General features: G+C 43.5%; 1 pseudogene; it reads left to right on the forward strand.

Annotated features, from left to right (window-relative positions):
- The first annotated feature begins 790 nt into the window (after window positions 1–790).
- The window catches only part of LOC112403436 (charged multivesicular body protein 3 pseudogene), a 46,809-nt pseudogene continuing 26,420 nt past the window's right edge, over window positions 791–21,179 (forward strand).

The following is a 21,179-nucleotide window of genomic DNA, read 5'->3' on the forward strand; positions in this document are numbered from 1 at the left end:
TCTAGTCACTAGAGAAGCTCAGGCCAAAAAATCCCAGTCTAGAGACTTGGATGACATCACAGCCCATCCAAACCATCAATAAATCCTTGAAGCTTTAACCCTGCCCTCCTCCTATCCCCACCTCTGGCCCCCAATTTACAATACCCTCTCTTTTAGGAGACGGAGGTGGAATTACTTTGCATTGGAATTAATGGTATAAAGAGCTACCTTCTCATCTGAGTAATGCTAATTCGTCTCCATCCCTGGTCATTCACTACCTATTAGAAATATCCTGACAGCCTGCATCTCATTACCATTGCAGCAGGTCCAGCTCCCAAGAATAACCTTCTAAGGAGGATGAAATGTACGCCAGTGGCATCTAATACCAGGGCATTCACATTCATATTTTTAGCAGCATCTATCAGTTAGCCCAACCTTTAGTGTACTCTACGTACTTTTAATAATCTCCATAAAAGCCTGATTTCCAATCCCTAGGCTCAAGCTGACAGTGTAAATAAAATCACCCAAATCCACAGGGTAAGAGAAATGAAAATGACAAGGATTAAAATTTGGTCAAACCTCTTTCTTTTTAAAAATTCTGCTTCCCTTCCAATTGGATCACGACCCTCTGTGTGCTCAGCTTAAGACCAGACGGTATGCTTTCACTTTTATTCCTATCTGCAGCAGGCTTACAGTATTTAGTGAGAGTCTGTAAAGAATGTGTGCTGGGTAGAGAGTTAATACCATAATCCCCTATCGTTGGGGTCAAATGCTGAATAGAGCAAAAGAATTAGAAAACATGTTACATACAATGGCAGGAAAAAATGCATCAGCACGCTGTTCTGTGAACACCAGCGTCTATCGCCTGCAAGTAACGGCCATGAGGTAATAGAGTGGATAAAGAGATGTGTACTTGAAGTCCAGTGTGTTCACAGAGGCAGCGATGGAAGACTTGAGCACAAGTCTTAATCCCCATATACTCTGGGAGGTATTTGTCACCATTTTTAATTGCTTCTTCCCAAGTACCTGCTCCAAGTTAGTTCCTAAGTAACACATGTAGCCACTAAATTGTTTCCCAGAGTTGAACCCTGAGCTCTCTCTTTTCACTCTTCATCAGTGGGTGTGAATATTGTTCTCAAAGTGCTGTAATACATCTGTCTCTGGAGAATTCTCTTAACAAACAAGTAGAAATTTGAGGTATCGCAGGCAAAAATTGTTGAACAGCCCCCTTCCACTGTATCTTGGGAAAGTCAACCGAACTTCCCTGGAGTAAGATTACAAGCAAATAAATAACCTTGTGTGGAAGTTCTATAAAGAGAAGAGTGTGTGTGTGTGTATCAGTGGTTTGACCATAAAGTGACAAGTTGAATTTATTTTAAACAATATCCTTTAAAGTAGCAACTATTATAGATTCAGCATTTAAATTTATTTTTAAATTTACATACAGTAAATTTGGGGGTGTAGAGTTCTATACTTTTGACAAATGCAGAATTGTGTAAGCACTACCACAGTCAAGATACAGAACAGATCCATCACCCTCAACAATCCCTTGCGTTGTTTCTTTGTAGTCAAATCTTTCACTCCCAAACCTTAAAAATCTTAAATTCTTATAAATAGAGTATTACACATGTATAACCTGCACATTGACCAAAATGACAACCTGAAACCATATATATAACAAAATAACAAAAACATCATCTATACATTTTAAATATATATATACTGTTGTATACATAAATAACTGGAAAGCCAACTTTCTTTTGTCAAAAAGGCTACTTATTGCTCAGGAAGTTCAGTGAGCGCAGAAATAGTCCTCTAACCCACTATTGTATCAACATGGACAAAAGAGCTTATTAAATGTACATTGAATTGAATATTAACCCACAGACTGAGGAGTGATTTTTACTTAAAATTGTAAAAGCTCATGACAACTATAACTAGAGGTGTGACAGTCTCAGCATCGTAATTGTACCTTAAACACACGAAGAGAGATGAGGTAATAAGGAAGAAGGTAAAAGATTGTGTCTGTGTGTGTGTGTGCATGCACACACATGAGCACGTGTGAGGTTGCACTACAAATCCATTAGTGCCCTAGACTGATGGAAATTGACTTATTTTTTGCATATGACCAATACTATATATATATATATATATACACACACACATATATATGACTAAATGAGTGAAAGCTAATGGCCTTAAGGAGAAAACTATTAGAAAAATTATTAATAAGGATTTTAGCATTATGTTTGTGAGGCTAAACCTTTGCTCACTTAAATAAGACACCATGATTTACATGAAAATACTGAGTATGGTTTGATTCTCACCAGGAAGTATTAGACATGTTATGACTAGTTCAGCATATCATCTCTTTCCTGAAGGGTATACTGACTAAATTACTACAGGAATCTTATAGCAAGCAAATAAATCACTATTGTTTAAAAAGGAAGTATTAATATGTCCTTAATTTTATGCATTGTCTTCTCAAGCTTCTTTACGGGCTCCTCCTTACCTAGCTGCTGTTCTTTTCCTCATATGTCACTCATGTTCATGGAGGAATCATCTATAGCTGTAATTAGAGACTCCAATCTACACCTCCAACCCAGGTTTTCCTCAAGAGTTACACATTTTCCAGCTTCCTACTTGATCTCTCACCCTGTATGTCCCGCAAACCCAAACTTAAATTGTCCAAAATGGAGCTCAATATCTGTCAAACCAAATGGTTCCCTCTCCACAGAATTTTCCATAAACTTCTATTAGTTCTTATCTCTCTTCCTGTTTCTTTCATGGGACTGCAGGCAATGAACATGTGTCTCTTCCCCAGTGCCTGGCACAGTGCCTGGCATCTGGTAGGCATTTATAAATATTTGTGGAAGGAATGAGTGCATACGACACTCATATGCATATAAATAGAAATTTATTTCCACCCCAAACCCCAATGTTTATGAATGGTTTTTAAATGGATGAGTACCTCTGATACACATATAGATATAAGCATTTATTCACATACCAACCACCAACTACCATATCTACATAATGTCTAGAGATCAAATACTGTCTGCTTTGTGCAGCAGGGAAAATAATTAGCACATTTCAGTTTCTTTCCTATTATCTTTTCTCATTGAAATCATATTCTTTTTTATTCAACATCATAACATAAGCATCTTTCCTTGTCTTAAAAAGGCAGGGCAGGAGTAAAGACACAGACATAGAGAATGGACTTGAGGACACAGGGAGGAGGAAGGGTAAGCTAGGACGAAGTGAGACAGTGGCATGGACGTATATACACTACCAAATGTAAAATAGCTAGCTAGTGGGAAGCAGCCGCATAGCCCAGGGAGATCAGCTCGGTGCTTTGTGACCACCTAGAGGGGTGGGATAGGGAGGGTGGGAGGGAGAGGCAAGAGGGAGGAGATATGGGGCTATATGTATACGTATAGCTGATTCACTTTGTTATAAAGCAGAAACCAACACACTACTGTAAAGCAATTATACTCCAATAAAGATATTTTTAAAAATAGTCCCAGATATTATTTGCACCAATTGAATCATACTACCTCAGAAAGAAGTTCTTGCTTTATACCAAAAGTTCAGTTGGGAGCATCGTGAGGACCTCCTGTAGAAGCTTACTCCTGTTCAACCGTCTATACTCTACACCAGTGATTCTCAAAATGCGGTCCCTGGACCAGAAGCATCGGCAGCATCTAGGAACTTGTAAGAAGTGAAAATTCTTCGTCTCCACCCCACACTTTCTGAATCAGAAACTCTGGCGTGGGGTCTGAGATGTGTGCTTTAACAAGCTCTCTGGGTGATTTCAATGTACAAAAACAGTTTGAGAAACATTGTCATACACTCTCCAGAGAAAGGTCTGCCTGCTGCATGGGAATCTTTCTGCACTAACTCTTTTTCCACCCACTCTCACTATTCAGTTCACTCCCTCATCAGTTTCACATCATATTCATATTGAAAAAAGCCTTCTGTATTTGATAATGAGTCTTTAGAACAAGGACTGGTTTCTTGTTGTATGTAAAACATAAATAGAAGTATGGTATACACAGTGTTTTTTAACTTAGTTTTAGGAACAGAAATTTGCTTCAAATGAAATATTATGTAGAAGTCCTGTGTGTGTGTGTGTGTGTGTGTGTGTGTGTGTGTGTGTGTGTGTGTGTGTAGGGGAGACAAAAGGAATCACTATGTTTAAATGTGGTTGAAGGGGTGGGGGAACCAGAGTCTGCCCACTCAACTGGGCTTCCTTCCACCCTTTTTTCCAGGATGCCTCCAGGGAACTGAATCTGAAAGCCTCTGAAGCAGTGGAAAGGGAACATGCTGGGGAGTCAGGAGACCTGGTCTCTGGTTTGTTTCTTTGGGCAATTCATTAGGTATCTGTGGGCCACATATTCCTTATCTGAAAACGATAATGAACCTGAAATTTCCAGCTCCCAGTTTCTTCTTCTTCTCTTTTATTGTTTAGCTTTCCGAAGAAAAAGATCTGAGTTTTTGGCAAATTCTCCCTTCCTTGGAGACACAGGAACACATGTTGGCTGCGTCATTTGCAAGTACTCTGTCATCTCCTTCAGTATTGACTAACAGGCATTAATGAATAGACAGGGCCAGGCTGCCACCGTTTGGAGTGCCAAGAAAGAGAAAGAAATCTCTCGATTTCTCGAGCGCCATTAGCATTGAACAGATTTTCAACCCCAGCATTTGACTGGGACTATGGGCTGATGACATGGGGATATGTGAAGAATTCAGGGAGTAGCAGAACATAGTTGCCTTGGCCTTTTCTGCAGCCTTCTCCTCACCTTCTCTATCCCCCTCCCCTTCCCTTTTCTCCTCTCCTTCTTCCCGCCCCACTCCTCTTCCTCAGAGGGTTTACAAAGCGCTGGCCTATAGTCACTCTTCCCATATTACTTAATCTGACTCTTGTATGTGCTTGACACTCCCAAGACCAAAATCTATGATGGCTAATGAAATGTCCAGGTGTCCTCAAGTGTCATGAGTGTTACTTTCACACTCTCTCCTGCAGGAACCTCTGTATTTCCATCTTCTTTTTCTTCCTGACCCTTCTCTTCTTCCTTTCATTTGCCCTGGCTCTACTGAGGCCACTTCTTAGAGACAACTCTAAACCTACTGGTGGCTATCAGACTGAAGGTGGGAGATAAGCCCAGGTCACAACTATCCCATTGTTATTGGCTGAATGTTTTTGTCCCTCCCACCCCCTCCATAATTCATATGTTGAAGCCTAAGCCCTAATGTGATGGCGTTTGAAGTGAAGCCTTAGGGAGGTGATTAGTCACGAGGGCAGAACCCTTATCAATGGGATTCGTGTCCTTATAAAGGAGGCTCCAGAGAGATCCTTCTGCCATGTAAGTACACAGTGAGAAGATGACCGTCTATGAACCAGGAAGCCAACCAGCCTCCAGAACTGGGAGAAATCAATTTCTGTCATCTATAAGCCGCCCCATCTATGGTATTTTGTAGCCAGAACAGACTAAGACAGCTATCCTTATGTAAAGTAGGGTTTGCGTGTGTCTGTGTAAGTGTGTGTGTGTGCGCGCGCGTGTGTGTGTGTGTGTGTAGGGTGCTGGTAGTGGAGCAGTGGGGAAACCTGAGGGGCAAGTTGGGAATGATTTTATACTTTTGTAACTTTGCTCCTATAGTCACCTCTGATGCCTCTGGAAAGAAGGTCATTCTGGCCTTGGCTCAGCAAATGACAAGGGGCTAATTCTCTGAGATGCAGAGACCTTGCTCTATCAGTCATTCTCTGATGTGTCAGAGGTTTCGACAGAAATACCAGAGGCTCTTTAATTAAATTTGTGGACCACAGATGGCCTGACAGGGAAGGCATACTGATAAAAACCTGTGTTACAGCTTACACTAGACTGTACTACTTGTGCGCGTATAATTATATTTTCCAAATGGAATTTTTAAAATGGAATCTACACCTATGTGTTTTTGTTTGCTTTTATCATGTGGAAAACTAAAGTATAGACTGCTTGGTTTGGACAGCTGGCAGCGTTATCCATCCCCATTTTTCTCTCTCCTATATTTTCAGCATCCCCCGAGCTTTAGTCTCTTTGCCTTCTGCATGTAAATGGGAGTAAATCTCACCTATCTTTCACCTTTGTATTCCCCTTTACCCTCTGGTCTCCTTCTCCTTTTCTCTCAGTCAAGCTCATTGAGACAAGAGTTAACGCTTAGGGTCTACCATGGTGCCTCTGCCTTTTCCCTCACAATTACCCATGACTCCTCCGGCTTCCATTGCCCATCAACCTCCATCCCCACTCTGCTGAAACTGCTCTTGCTAAGTCACCTGTCTCAAATCCCATGACAACTTTTCAGTCACTATTGCCTCTGAGCTCCGTAAGAAAAACTCATCATTTCCTTCCTGATTTCTTCCTCCTTCGGAGTCTACAACCCCACTCTCTCCTAGTTTTCCTCATAGCTCAAGAATCCATTCCTCCCAGCCTATGCTCGTTCTCCCTGAGGTTCTGTCTTGTATCCTCTGCTTTTCTAGGCTATTTACTCCTCCTGGGTAAAACCATCCACACCCAGGGGTTCAGCCTTCACCTATGTGCTGACAGTTTCCAAACCTATACCTTCAGCCCAGATCTCTGTCTCGTGAGCTGTAGACATATTTATTTTAGAATGTTTCCATTTAATAAGAAGCTTAAAAGTAGGTCTGTTAAATTAAATTTATCATCATGACATTTAAACTCTGCTCCTTTAACCTGAATAGCACTATTCAACCACCCACATGAGATACTGAGATTCTTCTTAGACTTGACTATACCTACATTCAATCAATCAAACACTCCTAGCATGACAACCCTCTCTAATGTCTCCACCAACTGTCATCACTACTGCCAGTATTTTAGGTTGTGTTCGCTTTTCATCTGGGCAGATGCCTCTGGGCTCCCTGCCTTTAGTCTCCCATGCCTACAAATCACCTTCAATCCATCCTCCAGGTGATCTCTCCAGAACAGTATTGTCCAATATGGTAGCCACAAGCCACATATAGCTACTTACATTTAAATTAATTAAAATTAAATAAAACTTAAAATTCAGTTACTCTGGCTACATTTTAAGTGCTCAATAGCTCATGCGGCTCATGGTTGCCCATTGAACAGTGTAGATAGAGAACATTTGCATCATTGCAGAAAGTTCTATTGGCTAGTGCTGTTCTAGAACGTAATCGTTTCATATCCCTGCTTGCTTCCCAAATGATTCCCCACATACTTCAGAGTAAACTCCAAACTCCTTAGCTTGGCATGTAAGATCCTGCCCTCCAGTCCACTCTCCCTTTCCCTGTACCCTCCACTGGCCCCTGTCCCCATGCTTCTGCTTTTGGTTATGCCCTTTCCTCCACATAGAAGAGCTGCCTCCCTGTGTCCCTTGAGAACTCCTGCATATGCGTCAAACTCAGCTCAAGCACCATTCCCTCTGTGAAGCTTTTCCTTGATTTTCTAGGCAGAGTTTAGACTCACCTTTTTATATTTTCCCTGGCAGCTTATACTACTATGATACTTCTCATTAAAAAAAAAAAATCTATTGCTTCACTGTGGAAGGCTGAAGAATGCCTCCCACCCCAAGACATTCACATCCTAATCTCCAAAACTGTTAACTATGTTGCCTTACATGGCAAAAGGAACTTTGCATATGACTGAGTTATAGCACTTGAGACAGGGAGATTATTATGGATTATCCAGATAGACTCCATGATGTAGTCACAAAGGTCCTTACTAGAAGGATGCAGGAGTATCAAAGTCAGAGATATAGAGAGAAGAAGGATATGGGATGATCAAAGCAGAGTTTAGAGTGATGTGAAGATACAGGAAAGGGCATTAAGCCAGGGAATAAGGTGGCCTCTAGAAGCTGGAAGAGACAAGGAAACAGGTTCTTCCCTGGAGCCTCCAGAAGGAATGCAGCCCTGTTAACCCATTTTGGACTTCTGACTTCCAGAACTATAATATAATGACCTTGTGTTGTCTTAAACCAGTTTTCCACAACCCCCGGTCTGCGCACCGGTACCAGTCCGGGGCCTGTGAGGAACCGGCTGCACAGCAGAAGCTGAGCGGCAGGCAAGTGACGGAAGCTTCATCTGCCGCTCCCCATCGCTCACATTACTGCCTGAACAACCATCCCCCCACCCGCACCCCCCACCCTCCCTGCGTGGAAATACTGTCTTCCACGAAACCGGTCCCTGGTGCCAAAAAGGTTGGGGACTGCTGTTTTTTGTTTGTTTTTTTTGTTTGTTTGTTTTTCTTTTTGCGGTATGTGGGCCTCTCACTGTTGCGGCCTCTCCAGTTGCGGAGCACAGGCTCCGAACGCACAGGCTCAGCGGCCATGGATCACGGGCCTAGCCGCTCTGCGACATGTGGGATCCTCCCGGACCGGGGCCCGAACCCGTGTCCCCTGCATCGGCAGGCGGACTCTCAACCACTGCGCCACCAGGGAAGCTCCTGCTGTCTTTTTTTTTTTTTTGCTGCATTGGGTCTTCATTGCTGTGAATGGGCTTTCTCTAGTTGTGGCGAGTGGGGGTTACTCTTCATTGCAGTGCACAGGCTTCTCATTGTGGTGGCTTCTCTTGTTGTGGAGCAGGGGCTCTAGTCGCACGGGCTTTCCATAGTTGTGGCACGCGGGCTCAGTAGTTGTGGCTCACGGGCTCTAGAGTGCAGGTTCAGTAGTTGTGGTGCACGGGCTTAGCTGCTCCGTGACATGTGGGATGTTCCTGGCCCAGGGATAGAACCCGTGTCTCCTGCATTGGCAGGTGGATTCTTAACCACTGGGCCACCAGGGATGTCCCAGGACCGCTGTCTTAAACCAATAAATTTGTGGTAACTTTTTACAGCAGCAGTACGAAAGTAATATATTTACTTTTTCATCCATTCATTCATACATTTATGCCACATATCATTTGACAGGAATTTGCTGAGTACATGCTTTGTGCCAGACCTAGCATTATATACTAAGAATAACGAATAAGACTCCATTGTTGCTGGGGGAGGTATGATGGAGGAAAGGGAGAAGGCAAGAGTCCTGGAAACTTGGAATTGTAAAGGTAGTGAGGGGCCAGACTATGAAGGACCCCTCATGCTGCTGCCTAAAGTTGAGGCTGTTTTCTGTAGATGATGCAGAGCATCATTAGTTCATGGTCAGATCTTTGGCTGCCCAAGCATGAAAGTGGATTAATTCTGGAGGCAGGAAGACCCATCAGGCTGCTGCATTTTTCTGGGTGAGAACTGATGAGGACCAGAAGGAGGGCCGTGGGAGGATAGTTAAGGAAGTAGATCTGGTAACAGTGGGGTGATATTTCAGAGGTAGAATCGATGGGATTTTGTAATCAGTTAAATACCGTGCATGAGAGGGCAGAAGGCAAGATGAGTCTGCTCCAAGATGACCCCGAGAACGGATGACTCTAAGTCAGTGCCTGGCACACAGTGGATAAGAAACAATTGTCTTGAATTGGATTGTGTGGCAAGAAGACAATGGTGTAGATCATCGCTGGGAGGAAAGGATGATGCCAATGAATCTGAATAGTGGAGGAAAATAAATAGAAGAATAAGTGTGTGTGTGTATGTGTGTGTGGGCACAGGGCGCTGGGGGAAGAGGATGTGAAACCTGTGTCCTGTTACTCCGTATGATTTTTACTACTCAATTTAAGCTTCTGCTCTTTAAGCTAGAACCATGTTCAGAGAGTGAATTAAGAAACTGTATAACCACCTTGAAGATGCCAGATTTCTCTCAATGACAAGTTTAGCTATTATTTGGATCTGAAATGGTTTTGAGCAGGGGAGGGAGAGTAAGGGGTGGGGGTTGACTTTTAGTGCATTTGCTGCATCATTGCGGAATGAGGGCAGTGCCTCAGTTTTCTCTCTCCATATCCCCCTTTGCTGATGGCTCGATCTGAGAATGAAATGTGCTCTGGCATTGGGTGGTGCTACATAGACCTCCCTCACCCAAGACCCTCTGCAGCGTCCATGTGGTGGTGAATATTTGCCATACTGAAATATACATCTATGATCTCTGCTCTTCCAAGTGACATCCTGGTTCCACAACACTGATGGAAGAATATGCACAATTATCTAGCAAAGGCCCTGAAGCTCTTTTTTCCCACCAACCTCACTCTGCGGCATACTGACTATGGCCGCTGTATAACAGAACAGGGTCCACGGTTGGGAGACAGATCTCTTCTTGGATTTGTGTTTACATAAAACATTGTTCTAACAGCCATGAATTGTGACTTTGCAGAGGAAAGGGGAAAAATCTTATGGTTTAATTAGTTTGGGAAATTCTGGGTTAAACAAATGTACTTAATTCTCCAAGACCTCCCAGAAGCTTTACTCTAGAAATGCGTGCTGTGAATATCTGAGATAAAGGTAAAGATTTTCCTAAACATATTTGACTCCAGAGCACCATAAACATTCTGTGGAAAAGTGTTCCCTGCATCAGAGTTTGGAAAGAGTTGTCCTACTGAATTAGAGCTGCCAAGGTGCTTTTATATGTCTGGCACACTAAGCAGGAGGCTATAACAAAGAACTCTAGCCATTATCCATCTTCACAAAGTCTTCAATGAGCATGAATCACTCAAGATTGACTGAAATGGTCATTGGACTAATCCTTCTATTCTGACACATTTAGTTTGTTGTGTGTTTTTTTAAAAAAATTTTGGAGTATAGTTGATTTACAATGTTGTGTTAGTTTCAGGGTACAACAAGGTGAATCAGTTATACATATACATATATCCACTCTTTTTTAGATTCTTTTCCCATATAGGCCATTACAGAGTATTGAGTAGAGTTCCCTTTGCTATACAGTAAGTCCTTATTAGTTATCTATTTTATATACAGTAGTTGTGTATATGTCAATCCCAATCTTCCAATTTATCTCTCCCCTCCTTCCCCCCTGGTAACCATAAGTTTATTTTCTACATCTGTAATTCTATTTCTGTTTTGTATATAAGTTCATTTGTAGCCTTTTTTTAGAGTCCACATATAAGCGATATCACATGATATTTGTCTTTCTCTGTCTGCCTTACTTCACTCAGTATGACAATCTCTAGGTCCACACATGTTGCTGAAAATGACATTATTTCATTCTTTTTTATGGCTGAGTAATATTCCATTGTATATAAGCACCACATCTTCTTCATCCATTCCTCTGTTGATGGACACTTACGTTACTTCCATGTCCTGGTTATTGTAAATAGTGCTGACACATTTAGTTTGGATTGGAACTCACTTTTGCTGATGAGCCAGAATATAGGTGTAAATTAGAGCCACCTCTGTCATCCTTCTATATCTTATCACACTTGGAGTTTCATTTCCTCTCCCTAGCCCAACCCCACAAATGGCTTCTTATAATAAAAACAATTCATGTTGGTTTCCTTCTTAAAAATTGTTTTAAAAATACTTTGAAGGGCTTTCCTGGTGGCGCAATGGTTGAGAGTCTGCCTGCCGATGCAGGGGATACGGGTTTGTGCCCTGGTCCAGGAGGATCCCACATGCCGTGGAGCAGCTGGGCCCGTGGGCCATGGCCGCTGAGCCTGCGCGTCTGGAGCCTGTGGTCTGCAATGGGAGAGGCCACAGCAGTGAGAGGCCCGTCTACCACACACACAAAAAAAAAACAACTTTGAAAACACTAGATAATTTTCTTTGGATATTGGAGCATAATACAATAGTGTGTAGTTATTTATGTTCTGTTTCTCTCATTCCCATGTGAATAAAAATGCACAGTATTTTGCAGTTTTCAGTGAACTTTATCATCTATAATCTCATTTGATCCTTAAAACAACTTGACAAGGAGGTGATGAAACCCCATTGTCTTAGTCTGCTATAACAAAACAGCACAAACCAGGTGGTTATAAACAACAGAAACTTATTGCTCAAAGTTCTGGAGGCCAGTATGCCAGCATGGTCGGCTTCTAGTGAGAGCCCTCTTCCAGGTTGTAGATGGCTGACTTCTCATTGTGTCCTCACAGGGTAGAAGGAGCGAGGTAGCTCTCTAGAGCCTCTTTTATAAGGGCACTAATCCCATTCATGAGGGCTCCACCCTCATGACCTAATCACCTCCCAAAGCCCCACCTCCTAATACCAGCACATTGGGCATTAGGTTTCAACATGAATTTTGGGGGGAATACAAACATTCAGCCTATAACACCCATTTCATAGAAAAGTGAAGCAAATAACATATTTGGATGCCTAGTTTATGCCAGGTATTTGGCGAAGCGTTTTACGTGTATGAGCTCATTTAAAGTTCTCTGTATTAGGACAGGCTATCCTCATGTTAAAAATGAAGAACTTGAGACTATGCGAGAGACTTAACTTGCCCAAGGCCACATAACTTATAAAAGTAAGGTGTGGTATTTAAACCCATGTTTGTTTAACCCCCAAGCCCACTCTCCTTCCACTACGGCACCCTTAAAAAGAGGACGCCGAGAACAAGGGCAGCTCCAAGATTTGCACAAGTTCACACAGCAAGTTGGGGAAAGTGCTGGGATTAGGACATAATTCACTTGACTTTTAGTCCAAGGGCCTGTTTACTACATACTTTTGCCAGGTCACCGGAAGGCGTTTTCAAGAGTAAGTAATGCCCTGTGAAATGTCACCAACAGCAGCCACCATAACAACTGCATGAGAGCAATGGGAAGAGGAAAAATAATCAGTGGCTCCAAATCTCCCAGCTGTCCCTCAGCATCTTCAATGTTGCCAAGTAGAGGAGCTCCTTCATTTCTGTGAAAAATGCCACCTTAACTTCATTCTCTTTTGTCACATAGGTAAGGTGCAATATACTTAAGGAGTCTGGGTCCTCCTTACCTCTTCTTTTCATTACCAGAAAGAAAATAGAGCAAATTCCACCACCCACCCTTTAGTGATACCTACTGTTTCCACTAATCAGATGAATGTGATTCAGTAACATCTCCCGACCTTCTCTTATGTGGGGACCCCTGTGTTGGTGTCATGGAGACAGCTATGGAGGTGAGTAGGGCAGACTTTCTCAGAGTCTGCAGTCTAAACATGGTATGAGAAGCACTATTGAAGAGGTACAACTGTCAGGAAAGTAAGAGGTGAGGCAGTTAGGGAGATAAGGAAGGAGCCCTGGGCATTTAGCATGGAATGTTCACCGTTATCACTCAGAACAATTACTGGGGTGTCCTGCCTGCAGTCACCATGTACCTACTTCATCAGTGACGTTTACTGTGTAGTTTCTGAAAAACAACAGTAGGGCAAATTTTTGTTGCCATTTCCCCAAACCCACAGCCTTTTTAAAGCTTTCCTTGATACCAGGTTGGGACAAAAAGGTAGTTACGCTTCTGTGTCCTGGATCCATCCTGAGAGCTCCTTGACCCACATGAGACAGGAGTGTGAAGCAAAAGAGAAGGGTCTGGTCTTTATGGGGTTGCTAGGTCCCATTCCTCCTCTTGGGAGTTGGAGGTATCTGTGTTCATCTTCTGCTTTCTGTTTGCTAACTAACTCTTCCCCTCTCTTGAATGCAGTGGTGGGCAGAGTCTGAGCCTGTGCCCTGTGCAGGGTTGTTGCTGGTGGAAGTGATGTAAGAAATCATTCTGCTTCTCTTCCTGCTCATTCAGGCTCTGAGCGTTGGGCAGAAATAGAGTCGTCCAAAGGCGAAATCGAATGGTTGGAGCCAAGGAGAGGAGTGAAGGTAGCAGAATCTATTTCCAACATTTTGGGGGATTATGTTATTATTCATGGATTAGTTCCTTTAGCTATTGAATGAGGATCTATAGGTCAGGCCTTACTTCTATGATTAACAAAAACTTTGAGGATAATAAGGGAAATATGGAAATAGGTTTAGGTTTCTCAAAGAAGAAGAGGCACTTTATAAATCCAAGGCAGTTTCATACAGCCTCTTGGGTTCAAAATTCCAATGGGCTCACATTGGCCAAACTTATGTGTGCCATTGCCCAATAATTTTCCCTCTTACACATTTAGGCTTCCAGATCGTTAGGCTGAGAGAAGCAAGGACTTCCCTTGAGGAAACACAGAACTGTTTTTCCACTATTCCCTCCACCCCACCATTGACTCGGTGAATCTCTGAGAATCTCTGGAAGAGACTTCAGAAGTCATTTAGCCCAGCTGCCAATATATTCCCTTGATAAGCAGACAAGTGGGAATAGAAAGTAAAAGTGCAGTTAATTCTCAAGCGTTTGGATGTAGATTGTCCACAGACAGAGAGTGAGAGATTTGTGTGTTTGGAGACAGTGCTTGGGGTCTCTCCTTATCTGTTCCTTCTCCAAGCTAAATAATCACAGATCATTTCACTGGTCCTTAGAGAACTGCTTTCAAACTTCTGAAATCACATAAATTGAAGCCATCTTCATCTAACTAGGTTGATGCTGTCTTCATTTTAATTCCAGAAACTTTTGGCTATTCCCCATTCAGAAGGGATTGACTGCATTTGAAATAGGATGACAGAGGAATTACTCTCACTGAGATTACCCTTCAGCTACATCCCAGAACTGAGAGACTCTGCTAACTATGCTATTGCCATAATGACTAGCAATCACGGCACAATCACGGAAATGAATTAAATTATTAATTTCAATAGCACCCCATGGTGCATTTATAAATCCCACCATCTGGGGAACATAAATACGGAGGTCCACATTTTAAACTTGGAGGCATGGTGCTCGGTGCCAAGGGCTGTATCTTTGAAGGCAGTAAAGATTTTTCAAGAGACTATATGTGGAGCAGCAAGCTGTGCATTTGAGGAAAGGATCTGTCCCTGGGTCTCTGTTAGCTTTATTATTTATTTAAGGCTCTCTTCTCCCTTATGTTTTAACTGGTTCTTATCGATAGAACCAATGTATAAAAATCTTGGTTTATGAAGATTAGGGGATGGGAAATAAAATCAAACTCTGACTTGAACTGCTTAGTTATTCATTCCCTTTTCTCTTCATTTCCTTTCATCCTCCCTAAGTCTCTTCTCTTATTGACTAGTTTCACTCATGTAAATCTCTGTGTTAATAAGTTCTTCTACTGAGATAGCTATTCTTGGGGTTTTTTGTTTGTTTGTTTTGCGGTACGCGGACCTCACCACCGTGGCCTCTTCCGTTGAGGAGCCCAGGCTCCGGACGTGCAGGCTCAGCAGCCATGGCTCACGGGCCTAGCCGCTCCGCGGCATGTGGGATCCTCCCGGACCGGGGCACGAACCCGCGTCCCCTGCATCGGCAGGTGGACTCTCAACCACTGCGCCGCCAGGGAAGCCCTATTCTTGGGTTTTGAATGGGTTCAAAATCTGTCTGAAACTTTAAGATCATTGTTCCTGAAGCAGAGAGAATGGAGGTCCTAGAGGAGTGTGTAACCTACTCTAATCAAAGAGATTTAACTCTCTTTCCTTATGTGGAACCATTTGACCAGATGTTGGGGTTCTGTGAGCCTTCCCTGTTTGCCATCTGTGATGTCCCCAAGGGCTGGTGAGAGAGGGGCACTTCTAAAGAGCATATGTAAATGACTTCCACGGCGCCCTGCAGGGACTCCCTAGGCTACCTTCTTCCCACTATGGATCACCAACTCAAAGCCAAGCAACAGCCCAGGTCTCTGCCACTGTACCACTATTTCCTAATATCCACAACAACTAGATTTCTAGCCGATGAGTTCACTTAAGATACACCAGAAAGCTGCATAGCTTCCTGCAGGATAACTGATTCTAAAACATCTGGGGTGTTGTGTAGCTCTTGTTCTCTGTGTATCCAGGGCTTTAATGCAATTTGTGTGTTGGCTGGCTGATGATGAAGATGACTGTTTAACACTCCTTTTGGTGCCTCTACATGTGCACATCTAGTCATACATAGCTTAGTTGGTCCTGTAAATTAATGTAGGCCTGCAAGCCAATATGATTTCTAATTAAGACGGAGGGCAAACTCTAAAGGTCTCCCCATCCCCCATACTGCCACCAACAATTATTGATGTTCACAGCCATTCAATGAAACATAGCTTTCATATGTAAGTTTAAAATATTTGGGGAGGAGCTATTTTTAGCAGCTGTCTTTTAGGTTGATTCCTTTCAATTCCCTATAGAGCCGAAAGTCAGGGTAACTTGAGATCTGGTGATCTGTAGCTTTGGGAAGAGGTGGTATGTGCCTGATTAGAGTTTCATTTCTTCATTGTTTTAGATGCCATTCTCATAACTTAGCCAGATCAGCTTCTCATTAGCCATTTTACAGCAAGAGAATAAACAGAACCTGCAATCATGATAGACTTAAATGAAACTTCTGATCTTCATGGCAAGGTCCTTGCCAACAGCTTCCATTTCTGTCCCTGGAGTGTAAACATAAATGTTCATCAAATTGGAGGAGCTGGACCTCTAGGGACTCCTATGTCCTGAGTTTATTAATGACAATGAAGGACCCCAAATCAGTGATTCATGTAATTTAGCCACGGATATCCCCAACCTCTGTGGGAGTTCGTAGACTGGAATAATTACAAACTAAATAGTGATGATAAGGAGGAAATGTACTGTAGTTGGAGTTAGTGGGCTGAGAAAACAAATGTTTCCAGTCTCAGGAGACTCTGTTTGTTGTTATAAAGGAGAAAAGTAGAAGCAAAGAGACCTTGTCCTGATCTCTGTATGAGTTTAGTAGCTGGGAACGACCATATAAAGTTATCATAAAAAACAAGAGGTGATAAACACAAAAGACCCTTCAGCATCCTGCCCCCTGCTCGGCCTGCCACCCAGCAGCGGGAAGACAAACAGTTGGCACTGGTTTGAGATGAAAATCTGGAACGGTCACTGCTTTGCTCCCGGAGCCAATGCTGGTGAGACTGGAGGAACCAGTGTAACTTTGCCTGTATTTGCTTCTGACTCAAACACCAAAAAACTCTCACACAAAGAAGTGAGAAATGTTCTATTATGAGTTGGGGAGTTCCATGTGAGCCTGTCACAGCAGAAGCTCTTGGTAATTGCAAGGCTTCTTTTCTCTTTGGGTGTCAGAATAGCTCACCCTAAGCCACCACCAGCTCTACATTGGTGACTGAATTCCTCTGAGGCCCAGGCCAAGTGATCTGCCCAAGGCCACGATGGAGGGTCCAAGTAGACCACAAACTCAGCAAGCGTGGCTTCCTGACAGAAACAATACCTCTCCCCTACAGTCTCCTTGAACCTCACTCCCTGGATAGATGCACTGTCTGACACTTCCCTGCAGCAAATAAAGGGAAAGTAAAAAACCAGCACTTCTTTCTAAGATGAAAGCATACGGCACCATCAAGGGGGGGTGAGTGGGAAGAAGGATGCCTGGGAAGATTCAAAAGTATGCTGGATACCTCAAGGGCAACTACTATGAGAGAAGAAGATGTTTTCTCATTTCTTGAGCAATATCGAAACAGCCCTTCACCCCAGGAAGGGAGAATACCTGCCTGGGTGAGGACCAGCTCTAAACTGACTCAGCACTTCTGTTCAAGGATGTTTACCCGGGTGACGCCCTTTCAGGTGAATTTTTCTTCATAGTAAGATCTGATGGCCGATTTAATTGGCCACAGAATAGAGAAACAACACAGCTCTATGAAGGATTATTTAGGGAAATCTAAATAAAGTCCAGAGAACTCACACATTGATCCCTTCTAATATGGCCACCACGAAGTATGCGTTAAGTTGGCAAACGTCAAAACAAGATCTTTCTAGGACCCACCTGGCTTCCCATATCCTTCATTCTTCTACTCAGATGCTTGTTGAGTTTTTCATGACGGAAGCAACATCAGATCTTGCTTCTTTAGAAAAACCTAGTGAGGAGGTCTGGAAGAGGCCGATTTCTGCTGGAGGCTCTCTCTGGCTGCCCCAGGCCCCGCCCAGCTGCCCTGCAGGCTCCGAGAGCAGAATCCCCCCACACACCTGTAACCCATTCATGGAACCTGGGTGTGTGGTGACACACCTGTGAGGAAGCGTGGCTCTCCTCTACCCACGTGTGCTTGTGGGGTGGCTCTCTGAAAGGAGAGGGACACTGCTTTACTCAAACCTCTGAATGTCTGACTGCAAGCCTGTCTCTGATGCTCTTTTAGGGCTGTCTCCAAAGCGCCCAAGAAATTAACCACAAGAATCTTCTACTCTAGGGAAATTTAGTTACATACGGATTCCTTGGGGACTTGCCTGACATTATTAGCTATTACTGGGTATCACTGGACATCACTGGGAATCACTGGATAACCTATGTGCTTATCATGTGGGTAGGTCAGGCCCATCCATATTTCAAGGCCATCTCTGCTCCGGAGCAGGGGACCCCTCCCCGTCTCTGGGAACCATGACTTCTAGAGCCTAAAGTTGTGGGGATGGAAAACTCAGATTTCTCAAGTGGGCCACTGGGAGTGATGGTGAGCAGGGCCACTCCTCCTTCCACTTCTTGGTCCCCATCCCCATTAACTCCCCCTATCAGGGCACAGCACCATATGTTGGTTGTTGATTAAAGATGTATTTCTTATCCGGGAGGATGGTACCCAGTTCTTGCAGATATCATCTCTAAGCTAGCACTTCAGCTGTGCCCTCAGAAAACCATTTCATTGCTTTATCAGGTCTACAGATTCTGTGTGTTGTCATACTTAACAGAACCAATGGATCCTTTGGTTGTGTGCCCACTGCCACACCTCCTTTTCTATAAAGTGGGTCCCTTAGTCAGAGGTGACATTAAGTGGACTATTAAGTGGATAGTAAGTGACATATTAAGTGGATGTCAGTAGATTAAACGTCTGTAGTCGAGCAGGCCACAGCCTTGCAAACAGGATATATGTTGATTTCGATTAAGAAGAATTGCTGTCCCATCCAGGGTAAAAAGAATCTCCTTTGATCAATTTACCACCAAGTGGGTGGTTGATCTCAAGGGATGGACTCAACACCAGTCTTTGTGTGTCAGATGAGACATTTGGTGGTGACAACAACTAAGTTGGCTTTGATAAGTGGGAGCCTGTACTTTAGGGCCCAGGCATGCCCTCTATCCCCGTCACAATGGCTATCTTATTCATGAACCCATCACACCAGGATTAGGGTGACTAAGGACAGAGGCTGGATGACATCAACTGGCTTAGTTATTATATGTAGTTGGATATTTAGTTGACTATTTATTCCATGGTGTTTACTCTCTGATGGTCATTAACATAATATAAAAAGATTTTCATGTTTCACACCCATTCTTATAGATCCATCAACATGCTTCTTTCTCAGATTTTCTTGTCTCTGATTTTCCAAACATCTTGGTTCCAGGTCCCTGCCCAGCCAAGCCACTCACCGCTACTCATGAGTCTAGGGAAATTCTTACCTCGGCTGACTCCTCTTTCCATACACAGTGTATGATCAGATATACCACCTAAAGCTTTGACTTTGAGGAGGATTTCCCCTCATTCATGCAGGCCACCACTTAACGGGGCTGCAGTTCACCAGGAGTCCATTTTCAGCTTGTACCCACACACTGAGCCATCCATAAACCAAATTTGGCCTTTTCCCACCTTCATCAGGTGGTCATAAGGGGCCTCCTATGTGGTCATAGATGTTTGCTAAGGGCAAGTGCAACAATGGTGGATGACAAGGGCTTCTGCAGTTTTCACCCTCTGGCCCTGCTCATGCCTGATCCTGGATGTCCTACTTCCACCTTACAATTGATGGCTTTTATGCCTGACCAACCTTATGACTTGGTGGGTCTGATAAACCCCCCACAATGGGTAGCTCTGGCTGCATGGTCACTTGGTGTCTTATGGTCAGATGTTCCATCTCTACCAGGACCCAGGAGCATGCAAGGAACCCTCTTTTGAATGGTGTTTAGTTCTCTGCTATAGATGGCATACCCTTGCCCCAGAAGCTTAGAGTTCTAAATTCTGATTCTCCTGTGGGGTTTGCCATACACTCTGCACAACATCTTTTTGTATCATAAGATCCAATGAGTTGACTAGATCAAGTGGCAGGCTGCTCCTACCACACTCTGAACCTGTTGCCCGGTCCTTTCTTTCTGAGCCCCACTCAGAGCTGGCAACCTTACATGTCACTTGTGTATTCTCAAGTCAGGAATGTACTGTCTCTCAAGAACCCAAAGAGGACTACCAAGCAAGCATGGTGCTTTCTTCTTAGTTGTGAGAGGTATAAGATACAGTAATATCTTCAGGGGGTGGGATGGCCTGGAATGCTGCAGATTATTTGATATTGACATAAAGTTTGTATTCCACCCTCTCCATCTCTCTCATTAGCTAGTTTCTCTCTCTCTCTCTCTCTCCCTCTCTCTGTCTCTGGCTAGCATTCTCTCTCTCTCCCTTTAGCTAGTACTCTCACCCTTGCCCTTTATCTCTCTATCTCTACCTATTGATAGATTGAACTTTTTTCCCACAAAGTCTCCAACGCCCTTGCCAGTCATCCAGGTGGATTAGCAAGATAGTGTGGATATAGTGAACATATATGTTCTCTATACGTGTAGACTGCCCAGAAGGTCCTGGTCTCTTCAGACTCTACTGAGACAGAGGGTGGTGAGTTCACGTCACCTTGGGGCAAGACCATAAATGTATACCATTGTCAGTTTCATTTGAATTGCTTCTAATTCTCCTTGCTCATAGAGATGGAAAAGAGTCAACTCGTTATGTAGGTCAATGCCCTTATACCATGTAACTGAAGCTGTGTTAACCTGCTGTAGAAAGATGTTACTTCTAGTGTGACAGTTCCAACTGGGGCTATGATTTGGTTGAGTTTTGGGGAGATCGCATCATCCAACATGATCCCTCTGTTTTTCGTAGGGGCCATACTGGAGACTTAAATGGGGATGTGATGGGGACCACCAACTCATACATGCTTTAGATTTTAGGGGTGGCTTTAGTCTTTGCCATTCCCACATAGGAAACCATATTATCTTTTATTTCCTATCTTGGCCTGAGGCAAGAACAGTTTTAGAGCCTTTTGCATGGCTTTCCCCACTGCAATAACTCTTACTCCATAGGCCAAGGAGCCTGCCTGGGGGTTCTTTCAACTACCAAGTGTGTCCTTCCAACTATACAGTCAGCAGTCAAGAAAATGACCACAGGGGGGATCCATTGACCCAGTGGGCCCACTGTGAGCTGGGCCCGACAGGGGCTTCATTTATTCCCTGGCCCCCATCTGCTCCCATTCTAACAGGGATCATGACACTTCGGGCCCCCAACTATCAATACCACCCAGGCTGTCTGTCCGACAGTCCTTAAATAGCTGGACAGTCCCCTTTCTCTAGTGTATGGCTGCCTAAA

This window comes from Neophocaena asiaeorientalis, unplaced genomic scaffold (assembly GCF_003031525.2).
Source record: "Neophocaena asiaeorientalis asiaeorientalis breed wild unplaced genomic scaffold, Neophocaena_asiaeorientalis_V1.1 scaffold67, whole genome shotgun sequence".
NCBI lineage: Eukaryota > Metazoa > Chordata > Mammalia > Artiodactyla > Phocoenidae > Neophocaena > Neophocaena asiaeorientalis.